Genomic DNA, 7,276 nt, shown 5'->3' with positions numbered 1-7,276 from the left:
ACAGTCTGAGCTCACTGGAGTTGCTCTGTTTGGGAGCGTAAGATTGGGCTGCCAGTGCTGGCGTGTGGGAGACGTCAGCTGAGATTGGGTTGTTGTTTTACTTGTTGTTTTCCCCCATCAGCTCAACTCATCTGCTGTAATGTTTACATCGTATGTGGTGTTTTAGTTTTGAACTTTATATCATAATAGATAAATAGACTCTTAATTATGTTATTTATTTTATTAAATTAGTTATTGGTCATGATCTGTTTATATCTGTGCAATATGAGCTTACTTCTGACATTTTGTTTCCCTTTGTGTCGCCAATGAAATGACATGCCCTGCCCCCCAACACACACACCCACTCCCTAGACAGCAATATAGCTCCACCTTTAATAGGCGGAAGCACAGCGTGCACCCACTACCACTTATCCCCCAATACCCCTTTACACTCACACACACACACACACACACACACACACACACACACACACACACACTCACACTCACACACACACACACACACACCTTCTTACATGTGCATTTGTTTATACACTCCTCTACACACAATTGCACCCTCCTCACATATACACTCCTACACACACATGCACTCAACACACAACCACCTTTGTATGTGCGCATGCGTATATTGTCCTACACGCACGCACGCACGCACGCACGCACGCACGCACGCACGCACGCACGCACGCCCGCCCTCTCCTGCACTTGTGAATAATGAATGTGTGTGAGATTAAAGGGGGCCGGCTCAAATGGGCTCTCGGCCTTTTTGAATCACCTCATCGTCATGGCGACCCCACATTAAGGCTTGCCCAGGCCAGCCCCTCCCCCTGCCGGCGTGTGATGAGAGAGTGACAGCTGCAGAGTGTGGGTGTGAAAAGATGACGGGGAAACGCACAGTGCACACACACACACACACACACACACACACACACACACACACACACACACACACACACACACACACACACACACACACACACAGACACACACACACACACACACACACACACACACACACACACACACACACACACACACACAGACACACACACACACACACACACACACACACACACACACACACACACACACACACATGCACTCAATCACTCACATACACACACACACATGCACTCAGTCACTCACACACACACACACACACACACACACACACACACACACACACACACACACACACACACACACACCTCAATCCTACTCCTCCCTCTTAACCACTGGTCAGGGGTCAGCCATGATGGCCAGGGCTGTTTCTCCCGCACAGCTCCTCACCTGAAGACCGGGCAGGGGACCAGCACTGTGTGAGTTAACCTTTCAGCAGGGCAGTTTGGAACATTCTAACAAAAGATTCCGTGACACAACAACGTAAGGTTCTAATGAATTCAATGAACCCAGATATCCTTTAGAATGTTCATTTTTCAACGTTCTCGTCACACCGGTGTCACGGTAAATGGATTCAAAGTGTGGCAACACTGGCAGAGAAGAGGTTCTTAAAAGGGCTCAGACAAAGATGATTTTGAAATGTCTACTTCGACTTCTCTGCTCTCAGTTTTCACTTAAAAACTGAATGGTGAATTGTAAACATTCATGGTTATGGATTTGTTTTTTAGAATTGCTCTTCAGATGAATGGTGTCCTGGACAGTACTCTCTGCTTTGACATTTCTTGGGGATGCTTCTCCCTGTCCTGAATAAGCATAGTTGTCTGTAGCTTTAAGATGTTATAATGTTGTGATGTTATGAGTTTGCTAGTCACAGTAGATGCATCTTGCCATTTATAATGTGTTGGTGAATATATAAGATCATGGCTTTGTGTTAAGTTCAAAGTTTCATGCTTGTTATATTCAGTTTGCTTGATCACTAGTTTGCTGTTGTGATTCTGCATCCTTCAGATCATAGTGGTTCAAGCAACTAGCTCTCCTTTGTGAACAGAAACCACCTAATGAGTGCGTTTTAAACTTTCATGAGGACACTGGAGGTGTGTGTGTGTGTGTGTGTGTGTGTGTGTGTGTGTGTGTGTGTGTGTGTGTGTGTGTGTGTGTGTGTGTGTGTGTGTGTGTGTGTGTGTGTGTGTGTGTGTGTGTGTGTGTGTATGTGTATAGAAATATGACAGAGAAATGTCCAAACAATACATGTTGCAAAATGCATTATAGTAATATCACATTAATCTATGCAGGAAACAACCAAATGTATATGAATCTCCCATTCGTGTCATGCCCATGTGCGTGACATGTCTTGTTAATACCCTTTTATTGACTAATTTCACAATAAACACTAGTGCAGTTATACAGTATAATGCCATAGTACATTCATTTGTATGAAAGATGTGTCTTGATATCCACAGACTAAATGAGTCATTAGACAATTAGTTATCAAACTGCTAAGCAGACAACATACTGATTGATATGATGACATACAGATTTGAGATTGGCCATTCCCTACAGGAAGAAATAGGAAGAAAAATGTAGGTTCTACAAGAGGAATCAGATACTGTGTTTAAATTTCATTCATCATTACTTTGGCAATGTTTATGAAATATGTCTGTATTTATGTCTAGGACAATTCTGAATATTGGCCGCAGGGAAGTGTAGGAGGATTGTGATGCATTCTGGGAGATGGATAACCTTTCCACTGTGTGTATGCGTGCGTGTGCATGTGTGTGTGTACTTGCAACCTGCAACACTTTCCCATAGGCACAGATAGACCCACACACACACACGCACACGCACACACACACACACTGTATTTTCCTGCTCTTCTGTTTTGGGGGTGACACTCAAGAAGCAGTTGAGACTTATTAGTATGCATCAGCTAGAGTCCACTAGACAGCAACAAACTCACGCACACACACTCACACACACGCACACACAGACACAGATGCAGACACTGGTCTCAGTTACTCCACAAATCCTCTCTCTCTGTCTGTCTCTCTCTGTCTGTCTGTCTCTCTCTGTCTCTCTCTCTGTCTCTCTCTGTCTGTCTCTCTCTCTGTCTCTCTCTCTGTCTCTGTCTCTCTCTCTCTCTCTTTCTCAAACACACACACACACACACACACACAAATACGGTTTTTAACAAGCTGAAGAAATCTGTTGCATAAAGGTCCGCTGGGGGAGATGAGAAGAGGGTATTCTGTGACGAGTGGTATGGACAGAGTCAGAGTCTGATGATGAAAGAAGAGGATGTGGGATGGATGGATGTGTGGAGGAAAGAAGGAGGGATACAGAGAGGGAGATGGAGAGATGCAAACCCTCTAGACGTCCTTCATGCACCCTTGAGTTGGAGAGGAAGGAGACGTGGGGAGGGAGAAAGTGATGAGAGAGATTGTGTGTGTGCTTTTTCGTGTGTGTGTGTGTGAGTGTGAGTGTGTGTGTGTGCGTGAGTGTGTGTGTGTGTGTGTGTGTGTGTGTGTGTGTGTGTTTAATATGTGTGTATAAGTCTGGGACAGTGTTTGTGTGTTTGCTGTGCAGTAAGATCTGGAAAAGCTGCATTGAAATTTAAACACATACACATACAGACACACGCATACACCCAGGGAGAGAGAGAGAGAGAGAGAGAGAGAGAGAGAGAGAAAGAGATGCACAGGTACATAGAAACACAGGTGCAACAAGATGTTCACTCTAAGCCCCCGGACCCCCACCACCTCACCCGCCTACAGGCCAGTTTGGTACGGTCCGTTGCTACCATGAGGATGTACCAATATGGATTCCCCCATTCAGAAGGAACAGTCCGCTACATCTCCCTCTCCCTCTCCCTCTCCTCCCTCCTTTCTCAGCCTCCCTTTCTTTCTTTCTTTCCCTCCACCCCTCCCTCTCTTCCTCCTCCTCTTCCCCTTCCCTCAGGCAGTGCTTTTTTATCTGTGTGTTCTCTGATCAATGCACCTCTTTAACGGCTCAGCGTCACAGTGAGGGTTCTGCTGTGCGTGCGTGCGTGCGTGCGTGCGTGCGTGCGTGCGTGCGTGTGTGCGTGCGTGTGTGCGTGCGTGTGTGTGGGTGTGTGTGTGTGTGTGTGTGTGTGTGGCAGAGGTTCACTCTGTGTGTATATGCATATATGTGCGATAGCTCAAGCCATGTAGCTCGCTAAGAGCATGTTTTTGAAAGAGATTATGGAACCGTGTGTGTGCGTGTGTGTGCGTGTGCGTGTGCGCGCGTGTACGTGTGTGTGTTTGCAATTCACATGAAGAAGACGTCAGAACCCCTGCTGTGATTTCTTTTTCAGTCCAACTCTCTCATTCGCTCTCTCTCTCTCTCTCTATCACTCTCTCATTCTCTCCTTTCTTCCTTTTCCATCTGTCATCCTCTTCTCACATTTTACCAGATATCCTCTCGTCCAAGTCTAAGGTGTCATGTATCGGTCTTTGGCACTCGTGGGTGTGGGTGTGTGTGTGTTTGTGGGGGTGTGTGTGTTTGTGGGTGTGTGTGTGTGTGTGTGTGGGTGTGTGTGTGTGTGTGTTTGTAGGTGTGTGACTGTGTGTTTCTTGTGTGTTTATGGGTTGTCTCCGCAGTCTGGTACTAGTATGCATAATTGCAGGCATTAATTAAGCTGACGGGAGCATTAGCAGGAGAGATGGACAAATTGTCCCCCTGGTGTGGTTCTTTTAACCCTCAGAATATGCAGGTGAATGCCATGATGACCCACACACACACACACACACACACACACACACACACACTCACACACACACACACACACACACAGGGTGATACAAGGGGCATAAAGTGATAAAGTGAGTAATTAAAATAGGAAAAATGTCAAAGTCAGAAAGCACAGTGCAGTGAGAAAGTGATGAGGATGGCTATAGAATGAATATAGTATTAAATGACCATGATTCTAGTCTACCTATGTTACATACATGCAGTATATACCAGGAAATAACATGCATGATAAGATTCTCTGTGTTGGTTTTATCTCTCATTATTTATATGCATAATAATATACAGTAACAATATTCTTGGGTAATGTTTAACTCCTGGTATATCTTTTCAGTAATGTGTGTGTGTGTATGTGTGCGTGTGTGCGTGTGTGCGTGTGTGCGTGTGTGTGCGTGTGTGTGTGTGTGTGTGTGTGTGTGTGTGTGTGTGTGTGTGTGTGTGTGTGTTCATTGTGTGTGTGCATTCATTTTTACACCACACACACCTGCCCCTCCCATTGAGCCTTCATTAAGGGAAACGCAGCCTATTATTCACACGTGCCAAAAATCTCCAAGGCACACACACACACACACACACACACACACACAGAGAGAGAGCAGCTGTCCCGTGGAGCTTTTCTGAATCAGAGGGGGAGGGTTTTTTGTTAAAAATGGGGGAGGGTGCACACAAGGTGGGGCCCTATACAAGCCTGCCCCTTTGGGTGTGTGTGTGTGTCTGTGTGTGGGTGTGGGTGGGTGGATGGGTGGGTGGGTGTGTGTGTGAGAGTGGGTGGGTGTGTGTGAGAGAGTGGGTGGGTGTGTGTGTAAGAGTGGGTGTGTGGATGGGTGGGTGTGTGTGTGTGTGAGTGCACATGCATATATATGTTTATGATTTAGGTGCCTCCTCAGCTATTTCTGCTGATAGGGCATTTTCCAGTCTCATGGGAAAAGGTGAAATATTATATCCTCCACCCCAGTAAGCCTATAACTACAGAGAGAGAGAGAGAGAGAGAGAGAGAGAGAGAGAGAGAGAGAGAGAGAGAGAGAGATTTATTAACATGTGCTCAGTGAAGGTGGATTTCTATAGAGACAGCTCCTGCTGGGAGGGTGGAGCGTCCATACCGAGTCCATCATCTGACTTCACCTGCCGGCTGTGTCCTACTTGTGAATGCAGCCCGTCCACGACACTGCGTGTCTCTCCAAAATAGGCTGAACAGAACAGGGAGGAAGGTCCCTAAAGGCCTTTTGTTTCCTTCAGGACATTTTTATAGGTTACACATGGCTGTGTTTATCTCAGCTATTGTTGTGCAGCTTATATCTTTGAGAACCAACTACTTCCCTTCCTTTCCTCCCACTCTTTTTCTCTCTCTCTCTCTTCCCCCTTTTTCTCTCTTTTCTCTCTTTCTTTCCAGTTTGCACTTCCCCTCCCTCTCTCTTAACCCCCCTCCCCTCTCTCTCTCTCTCTCTCTCTCTATATTGCTGCTGCTTGCTTGGCAGGTCAGCAGATTCTATAAAAAAAGCCCGCTAAAAGATGAGTGTTCTCATAACGGTGGAGGACATAGGCTGACGAGAGGGAAAGCGAGATGGATGCAAACACAAACACACACACACACATACACACACACACACACATACACACACACACACACACACACACACACACACACACACACACACACACACACACACCATACATCACACACTTGCGCACACACACATGCAGGGTATGTTGAGTACTCAGTATCGGGTGCATGCTTGGTTTAGTGTAGGTGTGTAACATATTGTCCTTCAGTTCATGTGGAAATCTCCTAGCGGGGCTTCCCTTTCTCTCTCACGGACATACACACATACACACTCTTTCTCTCATTTCCTCTCTCTCCCTCTCTTTTTCTCTTTTCATCTCAGATAAACTCCCTTCCCCCTCCCTATCTCTCTCTCTCTCTCTCTAAGAGATTCCCTTCCTCCTCTCCCTTCCTCCTCTCCCTGCCCCCCCTCTCTCCTCCGGTATATGAAAATGAAACCCTTTCCTCCGGTAGCCATTACGTCCTCCTCTCCTGAATGGGTCGGTCAATAAAAGCTTTACCAGAAGATAGACGGCATGCAAATGGAAACTGTAATCTTCCTGTGTGTGAGAAGTAGGAGTAGGAGTGGGAGAGGACCTATGTGAAGACTAGACTCTCCCTAATATAGATCTTCTGTAAGGACACTAGCGACGCATGCTTTGAAATACATAGTACTGAATATCAATGTGGGTAGTACCATAGTACTGAATATCAATGTGGGTAGTACCATAGTACTGAATATCAATGTGGGTAGTATAAGAGTAAGAAGGGGGCGGGGCGGGGAAGACCGGGGCTTTGTCTCGCCTATAAATTATTCAAATCCCAAGGCAATTAAAAGCAAAATCTGTTATCGGTGTTCAGCACAATCTCAAACTGGCATAACCCCCCCACATGTAACTCACACACATGCTCATATGTAACTCACACACACACACACACACACACACACACACACACATGCTCATCGTTGATCTGAATCTATGCATGAGGCTGAGAGACTGAACCCTAAGATTTTAAAATAGAACAAAGGACCCACTGGTGTGTTTAACAGTGATAGTCTGGATGAACTGG

This window comes from Alosa pseudoharengus, unplaced genomic scaffold (genome assembly GCF_046254945.1).
Source record: "Alosa pseudoharengus isolate Yale_2024_CS ecotype anadromous, Long Island Sound unplaced genomic scaffold, YU_APseudo_1.1 YU_APseudo_1.1_scf_12, whole genome shotgun sequence".
Taxonomy (NCBI): domain Eukaryota; kingdom Metazoa; phylum Chordata; class Actinopteri; order Clupeiformes; family Clupeidae; genus Alosa; species Alosa pseudoharengus.
This window is presented reverse-complemented; position numbering follows the sequence as displayed.